General features: G+C 46.3%; 1 protein-coding gene across 18 annotated transcripts in view; it reads left to right on the top strand.

Moving 5' to 3' along the window:
- The window catches only part of BRD4 (bromodomain containing 4), a 228,352-nt gene that overhangs the window by 98,101 nt on the left and 105,463 nt on the right, over positions 1 to 24,788 (top strand). The window contains exon 5 of one of the 18 annotated variants that reach the window (XM_073319263.1): positions 24 to 136. The exons of 16 other annotated variants lie outside the window; for them this stretch is intronic. The gene's annotated coding sequence lies outside the window, so the exon portion shown is untranslated. Of the gene's footprint in view, positions 1 to 23; positions 137 to 5,768; positions 5,864 to 24,788 lie in introns of all 18 variants that reach the window. One more of the 18 variants, XM_078849691.1, reaches the window with a different exon arrangement.

Here is a 24,788-nt window from a genome sequence, read left to right on the forward strand (position 1 = left end):
CTGATTCTTTTTCTTTCTAACAGGTTTCAGAGTAACAGCTGTGTTAGTCTGTATTCACAAAAAGAAAAGGAGTGGACACAGTATGCATCCGATGAAGTGAGCTGTAGCTCACGAAAGCTTATGCTCAAATAAATTGGTTAGTCTCTAAGGTGCCACAAGTACTCCTTTTCTTTTTTCTTTCTAATATTCTTAACTTCTTATCCTTAACTCTGCTGGCCATAGACTTTTCCTTGTGTCCCTTTCCTTCCCTTAGCATTTTTCTACAGTTCCTAACTTCTTATTTATAGTTTACCATAGGTGCTGATTGCCCCACCCATCAGCTGATGGGTGTAGAGCACCCCTATTTTTTCTCTGGGGGTGCTTGAGCCCTTGAGCACCCATAGAGTTGGCACCTATGGTTGTTACTATTAATCCCCTTGGTTGAGGGTTTTTGGGCTTCTAGTAAAGTGTTCTTAAACAATTGCCAATTGTCATTCAAATTTTTTTGATTAAATTCTCTCCCCAAGTTAGTGAATAAGACAGCTGTTAAACAGTACACGGACTACACAAGTTGAGGGCAACAAGTGAAAAATATAACATGGAATTGAAACTGCATTGACAGTTTAGGTGTGGAGAGCGTAACTACCTAACCAGTAGATTCTTAACAGTTCTCTGTGGAGGACTTTCCAGTGTTCTGTGGAGTGCATGCCCTCATTTTCAGCTGCTAAATTGGACAGCTGAAATACTTCTGATGTTACTCTGATGTATGTAATTGCTGTAGTTGCCACAGGGATGTTATGTAATAGTCTGTTAAAATGTGGACAGTGCTATGAACAAGTTTGTGATCTTACATAAGCTGAAATTTGGCCAGGGTACTTGGTCAAATATCCTGATTCTTATGCAAAGTGCATTGGATGTGTAATGGCACAAATGTTGAGAAATTTTTTAAAAAGTCTCATTCAAAAGACTAATATCCAGCTCTATGCGACCCCAGCACCATGCTGGTGTATTGGGTTCAGTATACATTCTTAGCCTGTGACAGTGGGGTTATGGTCTGTGACTACTGTTGCTAGGGTGAGAGTGCCCCATACTGAATCATAACCTTCCTCTATTTTGTGTGGTAGCCAGAGGTCTTAAAATAGTTTTGGTGACTGTCCTGTATTGTGTACCTTACCTTAAGGATTAGCACTGTAGTTTTCTTAAATTTTTGCTGCACTTCTGAATTAACACCTCCAAATCAATCTGTCCTATCTCGTCTATCTCCTATCTCCTTCTGCCCCTCCAGCCCCACGAACATGATACAGTTCTGTGGTGACCTAGAATCCTATTTTCCACATCTCCGACTCAAGGAATATTTCCAACACACCTCTGAACAGCATACTAACCCACAGAGACCTTCCTACCAGCACTACAAAAAGAAGGATTCTGGCTGGACTCCTCCTGAAGGTCAAAATAACAGACTGGACTTCTACATAGAGTGCTTCCACCGACGTGCACGGGCTGAAATTGTGGAAAAGCAGCATCACTTGCCCCATAACCTCAGCCGTGCAGAACACAATGCGAGTCACAGCCACAGAAACAACTCTGACATCATAATCAAAAAGGCTGACAAAGGAGGTGCTGTCATTGTCATGAATAGGTCAGAATATGAACAGGAGGCTGCTAGGCAGCTTTCTAACACTACATTGTACAAGCCATTACCCTCTGATCCCACTGAGGGTTACCAAAAGAAACTACACCATCTGCTCAAGAAACTCCCTGAAAAAGCACAAGAACAAATCCGCACAGACATACCCCTAGAACCCCGGGCAGGGGTATTCTCTCTGTTCCCAAGATCCATAAACCTGGAAATCCTGGACGCCCCATCATCTCAGGCATTGGCACTCTGACATCAGGATTGTCTGGCTATGTAGACTCCCTCCTCAGGCCCTACGCTACCAGCATTCCTAGCTATCTTCAAGACACCACTGACTTCCTGAGGAAACTACAGTCCATCGGTGATCTTCCTGAAAACATCATCCTGGCCACTATGGATGTAGAAGCCCTGTACACCAACATTCCACACACAGATGGACTTCAAGCCATCAGGAACAGTATCCCCGATAATGTTATGGCAAACCTGGTGGCAGAACTTTGTGACTTTGTCCTCACCCATAACTATTTCACATTTGGAGACAAAGAATACCTTGAAGTCAGTGGCACTGCTATGGGTACCCACATGGCCCCACAGTATGCCAACATTTTTATGGCTGACTTAGAACACTGCTTCCTCAGCTCTCGTCCCCCAATGCCCCATCTCTACTTGCGCTGCATTGACAACATCTTCATCATCTGGACCCATGGAAAAGAAGCCTTTGAGGAATTCCACCATGATTTCAACAATTTCCATCCCACCATCAACCTCAGCCTGGACCAGGCCACACAAGAGATCCATTTCCTGGACACTACTGTGCTAATAAGCGATAGTCACATAAAGAGAAAAGGAGTACTTGTGGCACCTTAGAGACTAAAATTTATCTGAACATAAGCTTTTGTGAGCTACTGCTCACTTCATCAGATGTATGCAGTGGAAAATTCCACTGCATGCATCTTTTGAAGTGAGCTGTAGCTCATGAAAGCTTATGCTCAGATAAATTTGTTAGTCTCTAAGTTGCCACAAATACTCCTTTTCTTTTTGTAGATACAGACTAACATGGCTGTTGCTCTGAAACCAGTCACATAAACACCACCCTATACTGGAAACCTACTGACTGCTATACTTACCCGCATGTCTCCAGCTTTCATCCAGACTACACCACAGGATCCATTGTCTACAGCCAAGCTCTAAGATACAACCGCATTTGCTCCAACCCTCAGACAGAGACAAACACCTACAAGATCTCTATCAAGCGTTCTTACAACTACAATACCCACCTGCTGAAGCAAAGAAACAGATTGACAGAGCCAGAAGAGTACCCAGAAGTCACCTAGTACAGGACAGGCCCAAAGAAAGTAACAGAATGCCACTTGCCATCACCTTCAGCCCCCAACTAAAACCTATCTAGCGCATCAAGGATCTACAACCTATCCTGAAGGACGATCCCTCACTCTCTCAGATCTTGGAAGACAGGCCAGTCCTTGCTTACAGATGGCCCCCCAACCTGAAGCAAATACTCACCAGCAACCACACAACAAAAATACTAACTCAGAAATCTATCCTTGCACCAAAGCCCGTTGCCAATTCTGTCCACATATCTATTCAGGGGACACCATCATAGGGCCTAATCACATCAGCCACACTATCAGAGGCTCGTTCACCTGCACATCTACCAATGTGATATGCCATCATGTGCCAGCAATGCCCCTCTACCATGTACATTGGCCAGACCGGACAACCTCTATGTAAAAGAATAAATGGACACAAATCAGATGTCAAGAATTATAACATTCAAAAACCAGTTGGAGAACACTTCAATCTCCCTGGTCACTCGATTACAGACCTAAAAGTTGCAATATTACAACAAAAAAACTTCAGAAACAGACTCCAATGAGAGACTGCTGAATTGGAATTAATTTGCAAACCGGACACCATTAACTTGAATAAAGACTGGGAGTGGATGTGTCATTACACAAAGTAAAACTATTCTCCCCTCCTCCTCCCCACTGTTACTCTCACCTTCTTGTCAACTGTTGAAAATGGGTCATCCTGATTATCACTACAAAAAGTTTTTTTTCCCTCCTGCTGTTAACATCTCACTTTAATTGATCACTCTGATTATAGTGTATATGGCAGCACCCATTTTTTCATGTTCTCTGTGTGTGTGCATCTTCGTACTGTATTTTCCACTGCATGCATCCGATGAAGTGGGTTTTAGCCCATGAAAGCTTATGCACAAATAAATTTGTTAGTCTCTAAGGTGCCACAAGTACTCCTTGTTCTTTTTACCTTTTTATTGTAAGTAGATGCATGGATACCATGGTGGAAGGTACAACGATGCTGGCTTGCTCAGCAGAGCTGCGGTAAAGATTGGATTAAACATGTCTATTATGTAAATTGCAATAAGCTTTTATATAGTAGAATGATGGATAAATTAAGATTTATAGTTTGATACATGTTTAAATATCAATACTGTGTTTCTTTCAAAAATGTATAATCCTGTAGAATCTTTTTTAGGTACATACATGAGTAGCTGGGAGTGGAAGCATCAATGAAGCCTGTATATGGGAGCTAGGAGTTCTGTTCCTGGCTCTGCAAGACATGTGATCTTGTGTAAATTAATCTCCCAGATTCAGTTTCCCTCTGTAAAATGTGTATAATACATGTTCCTTCGGGCTAGTGAAATGGAACTCATAATTCCACTATATAACACTATGATCCAATGTATTTGAACAGCAAAATTGTATCTCCCTCTCTGTGGACATAGTTCATTCTCAGCACTTCTAAAAATTATTCAGACTGTTTCGTGCACTCTTTGAGAAATTAAGTAAGATGGGTTACCAGTCTTCAGTGAGGATCAGTTGCTCTGGTGAGTGAAGAAATTTATCTGCTTTTGTGGAAGCACAGTATGAATTTTCTACTAAATTAAGATGCACTTGTTTGTGTCACTAGAGTTGTGCAAAACACTGTTGCTCTGCTTCCCCATGGTGTAGTTAGTGGTATTGTATAACTACAGATTGATGCAGTTTTAAAAAATGCAGGACAAAATTTTCATCTCAGTCTCTACTAGGCCTCCCTTTTCGGTAACTGCAAATCGCAGGCATATTTAACTTAGTTATTTTCAGGTGCAGTTAAAATACCTTGAAACCACAAAAGTGACAGTAATTGCAAGTGCAAAGAGGCTGGCTTTAGAAAACCTGGCCCAGAATATCCCTTTAATCATTATAGACACAAGGTGGGTGTGGTAATATATTTTATTAGACCAACTTCTATTCATGAGAGAGACAAGCTTTCGAGCCACACAGTTTTCACAGTTGCAGCTTTCTAAAGTGTCACCTTCTGAGCTGAAATCTTCAATGTTTGCTTTCTGCACGGAAGGGGAACTTCCATGAAGTTGAATAAAATCCCTTTCACTTAATAAATAAATAAATAAAAATTTAAAGAATTGAGCCCTTCCCTTCCCTGTCTCAAGCAATGTGTTTTGAAACATCCAACTTGACACAAACAATCCTCAGTGAAGGACAGGAGAGGAGGGATTAAACAGTGATAAACAAGAAGAGAAAATGCTGTTTACTGTAGGTGGAGCTGATAGCAACCAGGCTTCTCGGGCTACTGGGTGGAGAGGGGAAGAAAAAGAAAGATGGGCCAAGCTTCCTGCCAGCTACCCATGTACCCAGTGCATGGGCCAGCAAACTCCTCCTGTGTGTTCCTCCTCTTTGGCAACACACAGGGCAAGAACCCCTGCAATTAGTGGGCAAGGAAGAGAGAGCGTGGATGTGAGTAAGGCTGGGCTGGGCTTCTCCTCTGCCCACCCCACACTAACCACTAGATCCAAGTACCCGTCCCCATTCCTCTGGGGAACAATCTTTAACTGCTGCTAGCTAATGCTGTTAGTCCTGTGGGTCCAGTAGCAGTAGTCTGTACTGCGGTGCTGAAGATTCAGAGGTCAGATGCTGCTGCTGACTCATGATAGGGTTGGGGATGACTGTTAGTAGCATGTAGTTTTTACCTTTCTTGAAAGAAAAAAAAAAGACTAGGAAATTCCTTCCTCTCTGTCCGCACGCCCGCCCCCCCTTCAGACACCTTTGGTCCCCTTGTTCATATTCATTATGGTACAGAGTTTAATTTATATGATACTTTGTGTTTTTCACAGGATGCGTGCTTCATTAACTGCACCACATGAATGCACAAGAGGGTAGAATTAAGGTCATGGAGGCAAACATAAATCTGGCATTTCCTAGCTTTCAGGTGCTTAACGTTGTACACTAAACATTAGTTAACAAAATACTTGTTTGTGTGTGTAATATGTAAAATGACCAATTATATTGTTAATATCTGTGCTATCTGACTTATTTTTAAATGGACAACCTCAATATCACCTTAATGCTGGGTTTTTTATTTAAAGTTTACTCACTTTTTTCCCTGGCAAGCTGTTGCTACGTATCATGTGTTTGCCCTTTTAACTTCCTCTTTGCACCTTTTCTGCAATAGTTTGTGTTCAAATACATGTTTGTGGCTTTAGCAAAGCAATTGGGGAGACTCGTTATGATCTAAAACTGCATTTAAGCATTACCTCGTTTAATTCTAACAATGCTTATTTGATACACAGGCCTGGGAATAGAAATAGTTGATTTCTTTGAAAATGGGAAAGCCAAGGCCCTGCTTTAAAATGCAGCTATTGTATTTGCCTTATGCGATAACAGACTAAATCTCTCATTATTAAGACCCTAACTGAATTGCGGGATGATGTTCAAATAATTGCGGCTGAGTCGTGGACTAAGCATGGAATATTGCAGAAAAGTAATAATGGACCTTTGTTAATCGGAGTAATTTGGAAAAGCCACAGTAGACGTATTTGTTTCAGAAAAAATTGCTGGAATGATATAAACATTCAGCTATTAGTTTATGCATTCAGTTTTTTTGATAACCAGAGAGTTTGGTGCAACTACAGAGCTGTTTGTAGGGGGCAGGGCAAGGCAAGCGGGGAGCTGCCCAGGGGCAAAGCTGGGGAAGGAGGGGTGGAAAAATGAAGGGGGGGATGGTAGGGGGGAGAACGCTGCAGTGGACATGACATTGCCAACCTTACGTCTGCGTTGCTGGTGGTGGTAGTGCTGCCTTCTGAACTGGGAGCTGGAGGGCGACGGAAGTCGGCCAGGCACCCTGCTCTGAAGGCAGTGCCGCCACCGGCAGCAGCAGCGCAGAAGTAAGGGTGACAGTACCGTGCCTGCTGCAAGGCTCTAGCCCCTGCTTTGTTTTTCCTCATTTTTTCATCCCCATGCTTTGCACTTGAGCGTCTGCCTTACTTGCCCTGCCCAGGTTATGGCCCTGCCCAAAATTCTTCAAGATCATTTAATGTAATAATGGATGGGTGTGTTGCAAACCTCAAAATTTATGTCAAGTTATGGATTGTGCAAAGTAAATTAATTTAATTTAAAACAGTTGCAGTGGAAGCCTAATATTGTAGAATCCGCAGTTTCTTTTGCGAATGAAGTCGGACCTTATTCATTATAAAATGACCTGTTAACTTGGCCATTCTCCAGACTGCAGTATTGGATTCCTTTTACAGGCTGTGTGTCAGCAAATTCGGGTGGGTCATGTTGTTAGTCATGTGCCCTTATTGTAGGGACAGATGAGGAACAAAAGAATCGGTGGAGGAGAAACTCTGTCTGAAGCCAGAGGACAGTATACTTCCTGTTTCCTGAGGCTAGTGCTGCACTTACTGATTAGAGTGAAGATTGTTTCACTTGCACTGACTTTCCTTTCTGGGAACATCTGAGGAGTTGCTAATGGCTTATAATCTTAGTTCTTCAGATAAATTAGAAATGTGAAATGAACACTGTCAAATAAATCTTCAGTTTTTATTTTACACTCCATTCAACACCTTTTCGAACTTGACATTTTACTTTGGATAAAATTTTCAAAGCGCTTGAGTGGTGTAATGGCCTGTCTCATTGACATGTAAATCACTTTTGAAAATGGAACTTAGGTGCCTAAGTCACTTAAGCACTTTTTGAAAATTTTACCCTCTCCCCACCACCAGTACATAAAGGGCTTGTTGATGTTTCCCTGGATTTACAATGGATGGAATCTGGTTAAATTGAAAATGTATTTGGGGAAAAAAAAAATTAGGTGTGACCATTTCAGATGACCTGCCCCATTTTTGCTGTAAGGTTATGTAATGAATACCCTAAAATACCCGGGTTTTATGGGTATTGGCACAGAAGAGAACCTACTACACTTACATTTGTGTGCCTATGATTGGGATGTTAAATTCCCAGAAGTCACAGTGGGCTGGTTCCATGCTTCTGGCACACCTCAACATCCATCTGAAAACAAAGGAGCATCCATTTTCTGCTTGAATAACATCTTACATTAAATTGTTTGACACAGGGTGTCTCAAATTAGCTTATTTAAGAGAATATGCAGGTCCTTTTAATTGCTGGATTACAAACAGCCCAAATAAAGTAGTGGGAAAAGAAGCTTTTTTTTTCCCCCCTTCTGTGACAAATAAGGGCGCACCTGGAGGCGGCTTGTTCCGAATGCAGACTGTGACGGGGTTCGACTCACCGCTGCTGGCACCTCCGGCTGGTTGCTCTGGGAGTTAGCTCTCGACTGCTGTAGAGCACCCTCAACGCATGGTATCTTGCCCATCATCTGCTCTGCTGCCCTGGGACCCGCTTACTCATCGCTTGGCGGCGCCCCCTTCATGACTGTCTTCGTTCGCCTCAGGACACCGCCCTCTGGCAGTGCCCACTCCTCTAGACTCACCCCCTTCTGTGTGTTGGGGGGTGGTGTTTGCTAACAGCAGTCCTTCTGCTTGCACCTGCATTGGTGGCCAACCACAACCCTATATTCTAGCTCCTTGTCTCAGGGGCAAGTTGTGGTCTGTCTCAGCCCCTCTCCTCAATGGCCAGGTGCAGTGCCAGTGAGGAAGTGGGGGACCCAGGCCCACTTCCTACTCTGGGTCCTGACCCAGGGACCCTCTAGTGGCAGTCTCCCTCTGACCTTCTTCTCTCCCCTCTTGTCTGCCTATTTTCCCTGGGCCACTTCCCCTTTGGCCGTATGCACCTTCTCGACCCTTTTTAGCATGGGCCGCAGCCTGGCAGGTAATGGGCTGGAACTCCACTCTGCTCCCCCAAGCCTGCCCAGCACTACTCTACCCAAGGTGCTGCTCCTTACCTCAGGAGCTAGTCCTTCTCCCTTGCTAGCTAGGGAGCAACTACCTTCTCCTCTGCTAGGCAGCCTTTATATAGGACCTAGCCCGGCCCTGATTGGCTCTCCCCAGGCCTTTCCTGACAGGCTGCTGGTCTGCACAGCCTCTCCAGCCTGGTCAGCCCTTTTTCTCAAGGGGTGGGGCACCGCCCCACCACACAGACTAATACACATGTCTTATTTTTAAAATATTACTTGCACATGTGCTGCCCAGGAGCAACAGCTTTTTTCTGGAGTATGCCTTATTCACACATTCTCTTTGATACCACTTGGTTCTCCAGCTTCATGCTGTTAATGGAAGCATCTTGATGCATCTGACTATCATAATTGCTCTAACATGATGAAGTTGCAGTATATCCTACCCCTGGCATCTTGAATGTTTTGTTGTGTGTCTAGGAAATGCAGCTCAGAGCTTGCCCACCTGCTTAATATCTTGTTCGCCTTTGACTTTCACAAGACTGTCGTCTCCTGCGATTACCTGTGATTGTTCGTTCGGAGTGAGTGTTAGTGTGGGTATGTGTGTGTTGGTAAAGCTTCCTCTGACTTCTTTTTTAGGGATCCTGTTTCTCTGTCCTCGTCCTCTCCTCCTCTTCCTCTATATCTTATCACTGGGTGAGGTCATCCACTCTCACTGTATCGACTACAGTTTCTGTGCTGACTTGCAAATCTATCTTTCTGTTCTTGGCCCATCTCTTGATCCAGTCTGGCACCTCTGCCTTCATTTTAAACCTATCCGGGGTAACTGGTGTGCACTACACAGAAGTGGTACCTTCTTTGATATCTTCCTAGTTTATACCAACACTCCCTCGGGCATGGCTTCTCTCTTACAGAAACTTTCTCCAGCATGTCATTCTGGGGCTGGCCTTTTAATTTGGCAGGACCATGGAGCAGCAACATTAACCTGACTGCTTGATCTCCCTCTCCCCCACTTTGTTACTGAACACATCATCATCCATCCTGTCACAAACCCATAACCTGTGGGTCCTATCTCACCCAGATCATCCAGGCAGTATTTATATTAGTGTGCTGCTTTCACAACATTTCTAAGACCTACACTCCTATCCAGGCTCCTGTTATCTGCCACAACTTCTCTGACTTCCTTGGTAGTGGCTACTCCATGCCTCTCCTTTAAACACAGAGCTCCTGAGATCACTTGGATCCATCATTCTGACCATGTCGGCCTCCTTCCCTTGAATCCTTTGTTTGACTCCAGGTTCACCACCACATCAAATTCAAGCCTTCAAAGCCCTTTACAACTATTTGTCCACACTCATTTGACTGTCTCTTGTCATGCTCCCAAGAATGACAGACCCCATTTGCGCACTTGTCCTATAACCACCTCTGTTTTTTCCCCTCCATAACTCCCCTTATGCGTGGATCACCCAAGGCTTTAAGGTAGCTTTTTTTTTCAGTGTAGCCAATCAGCACCCTCTCATGACCAGTCTGATGCACTGCAGCCACATTGTTTTCTGCGTCAGCACTCAGAACAGAGGTTGGAAAAACAGAAAAAGTCCAAAGTCTTTCTGTTCTGCAGGGTAAGTTTGAAAGACTGGTTTAAGATGAAAATAGAAGCCAAAATAATTCAGTCTTTTTCCCTTTGAAAGAAAAGCCTAGCACATCTTTAGCAAACAGAACTTAAAACAGTTTACCCTTTTTGTCTTAAGAGTAAATTGTAGTAAAATAGTCTGTGTGAAGTTCTCTCCAGACTGACTACAATCCCACCATGAACAAATATGAAAGAAACATAATCTCTTGGAGCAAGTCTTTCCAGGCTGGCTATACTCACCATGTGAACAAATCAAAGAAAAGCAAACTTAGTTTCTTCACTAAGTTTTGCCTACTGGTGTGGCACAAACTTTCCCAAAGGCCCACCACACAGGATGATCTGTTTACTCCCAGCAATAATAGCAGCTGCCTTCCTGTTTCAATCTTTGCCCCAGCCTGTGCTGCTTGAAGGCTAACAGGTCCTAGCTGACTCGGAATCTGTTCATTGATCCATGTCTTCCCTAGCTTGAAGCCTCCTGGCTTCCTTCCTTGGTCATGCCCTGAACTGTACTGGGCCCCTTGGGGATAGTATGTTCTATCACAGCAATATTTCCCTAAGCCCCTTGATTACACTTTTATCTGTTTAAGTTTTTAAAGCAGTTTTGAAGTTGTCTAGTTGTAATAATAATATAGTTGTCTCTTCTCTTATTTTCCATGTTGGCTCCAAAAAATATATTCCCCTGTCAGGGAGAAACTTTAAATATTAAATAAACTGTTAATTATCACTTTACTAGGCAGAGCAATTAATATTTTACGGGTGCAAAAAGTCACATTAGTGACTGTTAAACTGTCTAGTAATGTGCTTTTGCTTCTGGCATTATGGCTGAAAAATTAAGCTAGTAAAATGGTCTTGTTAATGCGTAGTAAAATCTAAATTTATACTTACCCTGCTGCAGCTGTTATTGGGAAATGCTGTTTTCTTTTGGGCACTTGTAGATCTACCAAATACAAAGCCTACCAAGTTCTGAAGATTTTTTTGTTCCCTTCCAAGGCACCTCTATCCCATTCTGTTCCAGGGAAAGACTTGTGTCCTTTCCATGAGACAGGCGGTAGTTCTGGGGGGTTTCCGATCAAGTGCCAGAGACAAGACAGATGAGCTACTCAGCTGGGACTCCACAATATTCAGATACACCAAGTGGCAAATCAGTTCTGTGACTTTTGGCTTCTCCTTGTGAGAAAGTTCCATCATATTAACCAAGAATGTTTCTGTTTGGTAAAATCTTAGCTGAACAGCTTGTCGGTTTTCATCCTTTTTGTTCTGTATATGGAGAGGATGGAAAAGATGTGTATAGAACAGAGCCCTCTCTGGCTCTGTTGAAATGGCAGGAGAGTCTAAGCAAAATATCCAAGAAAGCGTGTTTAGTGCAAAACCCTCTAAATGTTAGAGCTAAACTTTGAAAGTGGACATGCTATAGGTTGACCCTTCCCATGCTGAGTAACAAGGATTCAGTGCAGCAGGTACTATTTGCCTTGATAATTAGTTACAGTATCTCATGAATGATTTCAGGGTTTAGTGAGCACCATGCTTCTCTGGATAACTTAGATCTGTTATATGAAGTTGGACCATCATCTTCAGCAGAGACTTAAGTAGGATTCGTGAATGACTGGCCCAGAGAGATTGAAATAGGTGATGTGGGTGCTAGGGAAAGACATGGAAATAATACTTATCTCGGCTGTTATACACTGAAAATTTATATTCCTCTTCAAGTGATGTCCCTGTGGGTGCTCCACTTTAGGTGTTCGTGCACCCCGGAGCTCATCATTGGAGATTTATGGGAGCAGTGCCTGGTTGTGTCGCACATGCATGGTCCTCATCTCACGCCACTTCAGGCAGTTATCTGGCACTGTGCGACCAACCACCCCTCAGTTCCTCCTCTTCCGCCTTTGACTCAAGTCGGAACTGCTAGCAGCGACTTTCAGCTTATTCCGAGTAGCATAGGTTTATCATTCATATGTCCCTTCATGCTTCTGCCACCATTCCAGAGGACATGCTTCCATGCTGATGATGCTCATTAAAAAAAGAAAGCGTTAATTAAATTTGTGGCTGAACTCCTTGGGGGAGATTTGTATGTCCTCTGCTGTTTTACCTGCATTCTGCCATATATTTCATGTTACAGAAGTCTCAGATGATGACCCAGCACATGTTCATTTTAAGAACACTTTTATTGCACATTTTACAAAATGTAAAGAAGGTACCAATGTGAGATTTCTAAAGATAGCTACAGCACTTGACCCAAGGTTTAAGAATCTCAAGTGTCTTCTAAAATCTGAGTGGGACAAGGTGAGGAGCATGCTTTCAGAAGTCTTAAAACAGCAACACTGATGCACAAACTATAGAACCTGAACTACCAAAAAAGAAAATCAACCTTCTGCTGGTGGCATCTGACTCAGATAATGAAAATGAACGTGTGTCGATCTGCACTGCTTTGGATTGTTATCAAGCAGAACCTGTCATCAGCATGGACGCATGTCCGCTGGTGGCTGAAGCATGAAGGGGCATATGAATCTTTAGCGCAGCTGACACGTAAGTAACTTGTGACGCCAGCTACAACAGTGCCATGAGTATGCCTGTTCTCACTTTCAGGACTGAGTGGACGTGTAGCTCTAAAATTTTACATTGCTTTATTTTTGAGTGGACTTTTTTGTACATAATTCTACGTTTGTAAGTTCAACTTTCATGATAAAGAAATTGCACTACAGTACTTGTATTAGGTGAATTGAAAAATACTATTGTTTTTTACAGTGCAAATATTTGTAATAAAAAATAAATCTAAAGTGAGCATTGTATACTATGTATTGTGTTGTAATTGAAATCAATATATTTGAAAATGTAGAAAACATAAAAAAAATATTTAAAACAAATGGTATTTTATTATTATTTAGCAGTGCGATTAATTGCAATTAATTGTTCAATCGCTTGACAGCCCTACTTTAAACTTGTTAGCTTTATTCTTTTATCCCCCCCTCCACCCCCCCAAATAAAAATTGTTTCTCTTCATAGGATTTTAGGTTTCTGTTCAACTGTTACTGTAGAGAAGTTGTTTCTTTCTCCCCGCTCCCCCCCCCCCCCTTTACAGGGAGAAAATGCTCCCTGAGACCATGGCTGGCTCCCCAGAGTTCAAACGCTGCCTTACTTGCAGACTTTCAACACCAGTTTCAGGACAGACACTCTGTGTCTTCTGTCTCGGTGAGACAGGTATACCACAGAAGTGCTTGCACTGCCACAACTTCAAAGCTCGCACCAGGAAGGTGAGTGACCTTCAACTTAAACTTTTCCTCATGGAGAAGTCTCTCCGCCCTGCTTCTGAGCCCAAGGTACACACCTTTCATGGCCAGAGATCTCCAACAACAGCCTCTGACAGGGCCTTTCTTCCATGGTCCAGACTCCCAACCAACTGCCATGAAGGCGGCAAAAAAAAAAAAAAATGGTACAACAACCCTGACTCATGAGTTGGCCAAGAAAAGGCGCTCCTCCAACTGCACCAGCTCCTCCCATCGCCGAAATAGCAGGACAATCTGGCACTGTTGGTACCAAGAAAATGAAAGATGCCAAGCTGCTGAGCTCTGACACAGGCAGAAACGGGAAACTGAAACCCCATACCGCAGTACTAGCAGAGCTGATCAGAAACCCAGTACTGAGAGTCTCAGCACTTCCACAGATGATGGCACCACCTAGTGCAGACACCACACACCCATGGGTGTACAACGGCACTGCTGAGCAGATTGCAACATCTGGTACCAATTCCTATGCCGCCAGCGGTACCAATGCCATTGACACCACAGCGATTCCTGAGCCAAAAAGACCTCATAATCACGCCCCTTCCAGTGTCCCATCCTCTGTACCAATGCTCAATACCAAGTCAACCCACCTCTCTGTCTTTCCGTTCCGCCATTTTCGAGCGATGATGTTCTACGCTCTATAGCATTCCTCTCCTGTGAGTGGTCCCATCAAATCAGTTCTTCTGCACAAGGGCTACCTGGTTGACCTGAAGTACCACACCTGGTTTGGGCAGCCCAGGATGCCACCTATGCCCTTATTTCCACAGTGGCCGTTTTGGAACCCAGGGATGGCTTACCTGTCACAACAGCAACAATACAGACCTATCAGCCCACGCAGAGAGAGCATACATTCACCCTTATAGACGGCACAGGGACCGTCTAAATCCACAGAACAGGGCTGAAGAGGAGGAAGAATTATCTGACTAGGACATCGCGCTTGAGACTCACTTCTCCTCATCTTCGCCTGATGACACTATCATGCCCCCACCTCCCTACACGGGAGATGATTTGAAGCAATTCCAAGACCTCTGTAAGAGAGTTGCAAGTTCACTGGATATTTTGCTCGAAGAAGTCGAGGAAGTACGGCACAATAGACATACTACACACATCTATCTCTTCCAAAATTGTTCTTCCTATGAATGATGCGATTATGGTACCAGTGAAGTTAATCTGGCACACCTCAGCAAGAGGGCTGATTTAAAAAATACTACATGTTTGTGAAGAGAACAGAATTTATGTCCTCGCGGTCAATGAGCGGGGCAGACAACAGCTACCCCAGGAACATGCCCTATGACAAGAATTGAAAGAGGCTCAATTTCTTAGGCCACAAAGCATACTCCTCGGTGACCTTACACTTGAGAATAGCTAACTAAGAAGTGTTACTCGCTAAGTATGATCATAATAATTATGCAAAATTCTTTTGAATTTATTGATTTTTATTCTGGAAGAGTAATTCAGATCATTTGCATCAGAAGGACAACTCATAACAAGGACAGCACAGGTTGCTCTGGATTCTGCGGATACAACAGCGAGGTCCATAGCCACCACGATGATTATAAGAGCGGCTTCCTGGCTCCATCTTTGTGGGTTTCCCGAACCAGTACAGTCGACGGTTGAAGACCTGCCATTCAAAGGACCCAAATTCTTTGCGGACAAAACAGGTGAGTTGCTACATACTCTCGAGGGTGACATTATGATCCCTGGGTATTTACACACTTAGGAGCAAATGAAGACAAGGAAATTATCAGACTCCTTGAAGATTCTGACCCCCTCCTTATGCACAATGCCACAGATATTTTGACCACTGGGGCACAAACAGAAAACATTGAGGAGATGAAAGTCTACTCCCTCGAATACTGTATCCCAACCATCGGCCTCCAGACAACAAATTTGAGGCCTTGGTCGAGGTTCCTGAGAACCCCGTATCTTTCAGTGCTGGAACCATCTACAATCTTGAAACCTTTGGGAGATCGCTTGCTTCCATTCTACCCAATCTGGGAAACTATTACAACAGAGACAGGTGGGTATTAGAAATTATCCAGAGTGGTTACTCCATCCCCATAACCTCCAAATCCCCTACTCACTTTCCTTCTCTGTTCCTCTTTAGGGACCCCTCTCACGAACATCTACTGTGACAAGATGTAACCCACCTCTTACATCTAGGAGCAGTAGAACCCCTACCAACAGAATATAGAAGGAAGGGATTCTATTCATACTACTTTCACACGCAGAAAAAACCAGGAAGGTGGAGACCCATCCTTGACCTACGGTGACTTAAGTTTGTGAAGACACACCCATTCAAAATGGTCACACTAGGTACCACAATTCCAGTGCTAGAAAAGGGGGATTGGTTCTCAGCCCTTGACCTTCAGGACATGTATTTTCATATTGGAAGTTTCTCTGATTTGCAATAGCGCAGGAACATTTCCAGTACAAGGTCCTACCCTTTGGCCTATCCACTTCCCCTCGGGTATTTTCAAATGTCTTAGCTGTGGTAGCTGCTTACCTCCACAGAAAAGGAATCATGATATTCTGTACTTGGATGACTTTCTCATGAAACTACCGACACCGCAAGCAGTATTAGAGTCCACTGAACAGACAGTAACTCAATTTATGAGGTTAGGCCTTCAAATAAATATTAAAAAATCAACTCTGACACCAGTACAAGAACTAGAGTTTATTGGGTTCTACCTCAAGTCTCCCTAGGCAACAGCCTCTACCAAGAAAATGATTTCTGATTTTAGCCAACCTGATCTCCACGACACGAAACAGTACACAAGTAACTGCCAGAACTGGACTGCAATTTCTAGGCCACAGGGTTGCTACCACCTTCGCTGTCAGACAGGCGAGTTTACACATGCGGTGTCTACAAGCTTGGCTCCGGACAAACTGTGCCCCACACAGGCACAATATAAACAAGCACATCACAATGTCCAACAAATAAGACTCCCTACTTTGGTAAACACACCCAGATAATGTTTGCATGGGGTGCCCTTTGTACAGAATTGGCCAATGCTCACCATCACCACAGATGTGCTCCCCACCCAGCTGGATGCATCTAAATTCCTATTCTGTCCAGGTCTGGTGGAATCCCATCGTCATATAAACCTTTTAGAGCTACGAGCTGCTCGAAACACCTACTCCCACTTCTTCCTGATGGTCAAAGGCAAGACCGTATAGATCAGTGGTCTCTAATATTTTTACACACAAGATTACTTTTTGAATTTAAGAGGGGGGACTCCATCCCCCCTCTCCCCTATTCTCACACACTTGCACCTCCTCCCACAACCCAACCCCCTGCCCCAGCCCAGTGAAAGTTCTGGGCTGGGGCCGAGGGGTTTGGAGTGTGGGAGGGGGCTCTGGGCTGAGCCTGGGGCACGGGGTTGGGGTACAGGAGGGGGCATGGGGTGCAACCTCTGGGAGGGAGTTTGGGTTGAGTGCAGGAAGGGGCTCTGGGCTGGGGCAGTGTGTTGGGGTGCAGGAGGGGTTCCAGGCTGGGATGCAAGAGGGGGGTATGGGGTGCTGGCTCTGGGAGGGGGCTGTGGGTTGGGGTATGGGCTCCCGCTGGGCAGCACTTGCTTTGAGTGTCTCCCAGTTGGTGGGGCTAAGGCAGGCTCCCTGCCTGCCCTGGCCCCACACTGCTCCTGGAAGGGACCAAAGTGTCTCTGTGGCCCCTGGGGAGCAGCACGTGGCTCCGTGCCCTGCCCCTCTCTGCAGGCACTGCCCCCGCAGTTCCCACTGGCTACAGTTCCCCGTTCCTCATGGGAGTTGTGGGGGTGGTGCTTGCAGGCAGGAGCAGCGCGTGGAGACCTCTGCCGCCCCCTCCCCCCAGCTTGGGGCCGGTACACCACCAAACTTTTAGCAACAGGAGATTGCTGTCAACTGGGAGAATCTCCAGGATCGACCAGTCGATCGCGATTGACCTGTTGGTGATCACTGGTTTAGATCCATATGGACAATGTGGCTTCTTGTGTTTTACATAAACAGACAAGGGGGAACACAATCACACTCTCCCTTGGGGGGCTCCCAACAATAGATCTCTCTAGCTGTTGCACATAACACCAAATGCCCTCAGTTTTGCTCCAGGGCGGGACTCGGACCACATTCTCTAAGTGATGCCTTCCTCATCAGATGGAACGCTCCCCTCCTATATGCCTTTCCTTTCACTCCTCTCCTACCTCAAGTGATTCATATGTCAAGAGTATGTTGGTGACTGACTTCTAGCTGTATCTATGATTCAGGCAAGAAGCCCAAGCATCAACCTCCATGTTGCTCAATTTTCTTTCATCCTTTGGTGTCTGCGTCAATGCTGAGAAATTGATCCTAGACCCCATTTACAGTCTGGATTTCATAGGGGCTATCATTAGTTCGGTTACAGCACGGATCTACTTACCGAAAGACAGGTTTCAGATAGTGAGTGATGTCATAACTTGCATCATGAGCAGTCCTTATGTACCAGCTAGGACTTGTGTGTCCCTCCTGGGCCATATGACTTTGTATACATATGTGATTCATATGTTCTGTCCACAGCTCTGGCTCTGACTCGCAGTGTGACATTCACATCTCTATGCCTCAGTTTCCCTCTCAACCCACCTCCCTTCCCCTCTGTGCTTCAAACTAAGAAAGGTGAATAAAGTTTCAAAAAAGGACTTGTATTGCACACAAACAAATATTTGTATGACAGAAGTGAACCTTACAAGTACAGGGGAATAAACTTGGGAGGGGGAGAGCACATTCTTCATCTTTTTTTAAAAAAAAACCATACACCGATGTGCGACAGGCAAGATCAGTGTATCTGTGGCTGTGCTTGTCTGTACCCTCCCCCAGGTTGAAGTGATAGGAATAATGTACCGGCTCCTGACACCAAATGGAATGTGGTGGTGGGGGGACAATGCAGTGCTGGAATGCTATTCTGAACCGGTTGCAGAGGGTTTAACCTTCAAGATGTTTCTCCTGAAGGTCAACCAGATGCCTCAGTATGTCTGTTTGGGCCTTCAGAATTGCCATTATCTCCTGCCATGGTCGTCGCAGTCTAGGTCCCATTCATTGGACTTGGAGGCAGAGTCCTGCTATTCCAGACACAGCTGATACCAATCAGACTGACATAGGTACAGGCATGATGCCAGCATGGTGCTGTGGCACGGGCCCGCGCAGTGGCCATATTGGACCCCATGGGCCTATCACCAGGTCCAGGGCACATTCTCCGGGGGTCCACAGTCAGTAGCCTCAGAGGGACATTTGCCCCCAACAGCCAGATACCGTCCCCTCCTAGGGATTCCGAGGCAGCGTCGGCTCATGGTGCTCAACAGGATCCATCTCCCGCACCCACTCCCGGCACCTAGCCTGCAATAGACACTGAGAGCCACGGCACCAAGCAGGACGACCCTAGGGAGATGGAGGGTCTGGTGCCGCATCTGGCTTCATCGTCTTTGTCACCTGACCAAGCAGTGGCAGGGTCTTCCTCCTCTGTACTGCCCCGTAGCAGGGCACATCAGGACCCGCTGTGCAGGATCACTTGTAGTATGGGGCTACAGGCGGAGGAGATGGTTGAGCTGGAGGATACTGTGGTTGATATCCTAACACCAAAAGGGCCATCCAGGGTCGCTCTGCCCCTTATAAAAACAATCCAGACCACTACAAAAAAAAAATCTGTGGCAAACTTCTGCCTCCATCTCCCCAACAGCCAAGGGGGTGGAGAGAAAGTATTTAGTACCTATTCTTGCATCCGCAGCCCTGCTCACTGGTGGTGGTGGCGGTCAATGAGAAGTAGAGATGGGCAACAAGGCCTGTCTCCCAAGTCGAAAAACTCAGAGAAGATGGGCCTTTTTGGTCAGAAGGTCTACTCGACTAGGGAGCTCCAACTGAGGATAGCTAACCACAAGCAATCCCCAGCAGATATAATTTCAATTCATGGAACTCCAAGTTGAAATTTAAGGAACTTGTGCATGACTCTAGGGCAGAGTTCGCAGCAAGAGTGGACGAGGGCAAGACAGTGGCACGGATCTCCTTATAGGCCTCACTGGATGCTGCGGACTTCGCTGTGCGAACCCTGGCCTCCAGCATAGCCGTGAGGAGGCTCTCCTGGCTACAGGCGTCCGGGTTCCTCCCAAAGTCCAACAAGCTATCCAGGACCTGCCCTTTGACGGCATGGGCCTGTTTGCAGAGCAAACAGACTCCAGGCTTAATAGTCTTAAAGATTCCTGGACAGCACTGAAGTCCATTGGGCATGCATTCCCCAGCAACCCAACACAAACATTTTAAGCCCCAACCCCAGCAGTGCTTCTCTTCTCCCCAGCTGGGGCAGGAATGGCAGGCGCAAGCCACCCCATCCAGCCAGGGCCCGACAAAACCATCATCGGGCTCCAAGCAGGCCTTTTTGAAGGTGCACCCGAGGATGGCGTACAAGTCACAGTACCGGATCCTCATCCCTGTTTCCTGAACCATCTGTCCCATTTTTACCATACTTGGCTCCAAATAACATCAGACCCTTAGGTCCTTCACATGGTAGAAGTGGGATATTCACTCCAATTCTGCTCCTCCCCCTCACTCCCTCCCACCCCCCTCCCCCATCCCTCTTCAGGGATGCTTTTCATGAGCATCTCCTCATTCAAGGCCTCAACGGATTCATGAAAAAGTTTGAGGTTCCATATGGTCTCCCTAAGTGCAATTATCCCCTCTCTGGATCCAGGAGATTGGTGTGCTGCCCTTGACCTCAAGGATGCGTACTTCCATATATCCATACTTCCTGCCCACAGACTATTCCTCAGGTTTGTGATCAATCACTACCAATTCATGGTCCTGCCCTTTCATCTGTTGAGAGCCCCATGAGTGTTTACCAAGTGCATGTCGGTCGTGGCAGCCTTCCTCCGCTGCAGGCAGGTGCAGGTATACTTGTACCTCGAAGACTGGCTGCTCAAGGGGCGTTCTAGGGTCCAGATAGAGGCAAAGGTCCGCTTTGTCAGATCCACCTTTGACAGGTTGGGTCTCCTCCTGTCCAAAAAGTTGTCAATCCTGGTACTGACTCAAAGAATAGAATGTATTGGGGGGGGACGCAAGCCGGGCAAGTGTGTCCCTGCCAGAGGCTCGTTTCCAAGCTATGATGAACATCATACCAGGCCTCAGATGGTAATCTACCCCCATGGCAAGGGGTTGCCTGAGGCTCCTTGGTCACATGGCAGCATGCACATACATAGTACAGCATGCCAGGCTGTGTCTCAGAGCTCTCCAAGCTTGGCTAGCGTCGGCCTACCGTCTGGGGCGTGACAGCCTGGACATAGTGGTCACCCTTCCGTTGTAGGTCCTAGAGTCCTTCTCCTGGTGGCTCAACCCGCAAGAGGTGTGTGAGGGAGTCCCCTTCAACAGACTCCAGCCCTCTGTCCCTAATAATGGATGTTTCAATACTGGGATGGGGCGCACACCTGGGAGAGCTTCAGACGCAGGGCCTCTGGTCTCAGGATGAGCTCTCGCTCCATATCGACCTCTAGGAGTTGAAGGTGGTCTGACTAGCATGCCAAACCTTCCAAGCCATCTGCAAGGGCAATGCATGGCACTTACGATGGACAACACAACTGCGATGTTTTACATAAACAAGCAGGGTGGAGTCAATTCCTCTCTCCTATGTCGAGAACCCCTCAAGCTGTGGGAGTTCTGCATAGCCCACTCCATTTGCCTGGAGGTGCCCTACCTCCCAGGTTCCCAGAACGAGCTGGTGAACTACCTCAGAAGATCCTTCCACAACCATGAGTGGTCCGTCTGTCCGGACATAATTCACGGCATTTTCCAGAGGTGGGGAGTGGGGAGTTCCCCAGGTTGACCTGTTTGCCACATGAGGCAACAAAGTGTCCAAGACTCTGCTCTTTCCAGAATCACAGCCTGGGCTCGCTTTCAGATGCATTTCTCCTCCCCTGGGAGGTGCATCTGCTGTATGCATTCCCACTGTTCCCGCTCGTGCACAAGGTCCTGCTCAAGATCTGCAGGGACAAGGCGGTGGTCATACTGGTGGCACCAGCATGGCCTCACCAACACGGGTAGACCACGCTCCTGGAACTGTTGGTGGACATGCCATCGTACTGTTTTGGGTCCCGGACTTGATCACCCAAGATCAGTCGCCTTCATCATCCCAACCTTCATCTGACTGCTTCATGGCTAAACCCCATGGAACTTGTGCTCTGAGCATGTTAGGGAGGTCTTGTTTGGTAGCAGAAGCCCTCCACCTACCTGGCCAAGTGGAAAAAAGTTTGCAATCTGGTGCGCTTAGGGCCACATACCTCAGTTGCAGGTGCCCATATCGCTCATCCTGGACTGTCTATTGCACTTAAAACAGCAAGGTCTGGCTGCATCATCCATCAAGGTGCATTTAGCAGCCATTTCTGCCTTCCACCCGGGAGCAGCTGGGTTTTCCGTCTTTGCCAGCCCCATGTTTGGATGTTTCCTAAGAGGTCTGGAAAGGCTGTACCCTCAGGTTGGACAACTGGTCCCGGCATGGAACCTTAACCTGGTCCTTTCACACACCCCTCCTCCCCCATGATGGAACCCCTGGCGCCTTGCTCGCTGCTATACTTATCATGGAAGGTGGCCTTCCTAGTTGCCATTACTTTGGCAAAGAGGGTATCGGAGCTTAAAGCCCTCACCTCCGACCCTCCCTACACGGTTTTCTTTAAGGACAAGGTGCAACTCAGGCCTCACCCGGCATTTCTTCCAAAGGTGGTGTCCCAGTTCCATTCCAACCAGGACATTTTTCTACCTGTCTTTTACCCTGAGCCTCATGCAAGTAGCCGAGAACAGAGGCTTTGCTCGCTAGACACTTGAGCACTGGCCTTTTACATTGAATGCACAAAGCCGTTCCGTAAATCGAACCAGCTGTTCGTGGCGGTAGCAGACCGGATGAAAGGACTCCCGATCTTGTCGCAGAGGATTCAATCATGGATCACATCATGCATCCGCACATGCTATGACTTAGTCAGAGTTCCAGCCCTGGCACTAACGGTGCATTCCATAACAGTGCAGGCCTCCTTGGCGGTGTTCCTGGCCTAGGTCCCAATTCAAGAAATCTTCATGGCAGCTACATGGTCCTTGGTTCGCATGTTCACCTCTCATGACGCTATCACCCAGCACACCAGAGATGATGCAGCATTCGGCAGAGCGGTGCTTCAGTCAGCGATTCCATAACTCCAAGCACACCACCTGGGTAGGGCTTGGGACTCACCTGATTGGAATGGACATGAGAAAGCACTTGAAGAAAAAACAGTTACTCACCTTCTTGTAACTGTTGTTCTTCGAGATGTCCATTCCAAACCCACCTGCCTCTCCCTCTGTCAGAGTAGCCAGCAAGAAGGAACGGAAGAGGCAGGGACCTATATTCTCCGCCATGGAGGCACCACTCCAGGGCGCTCTACAGCTGACCCAACAGGTGCTGCTAGGGAAAAAGCTTTCCAACAACAGTGCATGCGGAGTGCATACACCTAATTGGAATGGACATGAGCAGCACATCTCAAAGAACAACAGTTACAAGAAGGTGAGTAACCGTGGTGGTGTGGTGATGTTGTTTTTTTTGCTAGGTAGCAGAAAGCCCTTGACTAGGGCCACTTACCTGGCCAAGTGAAAATGCTTTACTTGCTGTGCTGCCGAGTTTGGCTTCCCTCCTCTACAAGTGTCCTTACAGTCCATCGTGGACTACCTCCTCTATCTGAAGCATTATGGTCTGTTGCTAGCCTCTATTAAGGTGCATTTGGCAGCCATATCGACATTCCATCCTCCAGTCCAGGGTTGGACAGTCTTTGCCAGGGGTATGACAGATTCAGTGAAGGTCTGGAGAGGCTCTTACTGCCATGGGATTTAAACATGGTGTTGTCTAAGCTCACAGGGTCTCCGTTTGAGCCATTGACAAAATGCTCTCCTCTGCTACTCTCTTGGAAAGTCACCTTCCTGGTAGCAGTTACTTTGCCAAAAAAGAGTCTCGGTGCTTCAAGTGCTAACATCGGAGCATCCCTGTATTGTATCCTTTATGGACAAGGTCTGATCGTCCGCTTAGCCTTTTTGCCCAAGGTGGTGTCTCATTTTCACATCAACCTACCAGTCTTCTGCCCTAAGTTGTATAATACAGAAGAGTGGCATCTGCATTCTCTGGATATTAGAAGGGCCTTGGCCTTTTATATGGACAGGACAAGATCTTTCTGCAAATCCACACAGCTTTTTGTGAAAGGCCTCCCAGTAACAGGCCAAACAGTCTCCCCATATCCGGGCTTGCTATGAGCAGGCAGTGGTGTCTCCCCCAGGCATCGTGAAGGCTCGCTCAACAAGGGCTCAAGCATCTTTGGCTGCGTTTCTGGCGCATATACCAATACAGGACATCTGCAAAGCAGTGATGTGGTCCTCGGTGCACACATTCGAATCCCACTATGCGATCACCCAACAGGCAAGAGATTATGCTAGTTTCGGGAGGGCTGTCCTGCAGTTGACTGGACCTTAAACTCCTCCAGGACTTCTGCTTCTGAGTCACCCAGAATGGAATAGACAAGCGCAAGCACTCGAAGAAGAAAGGACTGTTACTTACCTTTCATAACTGTTCTTAGAGATGTTGCTAGTGTCCATTCCATGACCTGCCCCACCACAGGAGTTCACAGCGAAAAGGAACTGAAACTGTGCGGGGCCAGCAGCACCCTTTATACCGGCACATGAGTGCGGGCCTCCAGGAGTCGCCAGAGCCAGCCCTACGGCTACCACTATGGGAAAAAGTCTCCGGCAACTGTGCACACACTGTGCACGCTCCTGGAATGGACAGGAGCAACACATCTCGAGAACAACCCTTATGAAAGGTAGGTAATCATCTTATCTCAATGGAGGATTCACAGAACATCTTGGTGTGCATAAACAATCTTTTTTGCAGGGTGCCCTCTGGCTATCTGTGCCAGGCAGTTAGAAGCAGATAGCCACTGTACCTGCACTGGCTAGTTCAAGAAAAAATAGCAAATAAGATGTGTCCCCACAATATTAATGTGAACTGTATACTTACGAGAGGTTCCTTCCCTGCATCATGCTCACCCATGCTGGAGTGCTGTGACTGGCTGGACTGGTCTAGGGTTACAAATAGCTCTTGGTTCTCTGGGACAATGGATCCCTCATTTGCCTGTCTCCCATT

The sequence above is a fragment of the Lepidochelys kempii genome, chromosome 20 (genome assembly GCF_965140285.1).
Source record: "Lepidochelys kempii isolate rLepKem1 chromosome 20, rLepKem1.hap1, whole genome shotgun sequence".
NCBI lineage: Eukaryota > Metazoa > Chordata > Testudines > Cheloniidae > Lepidochelys > Lepidochelys kempii.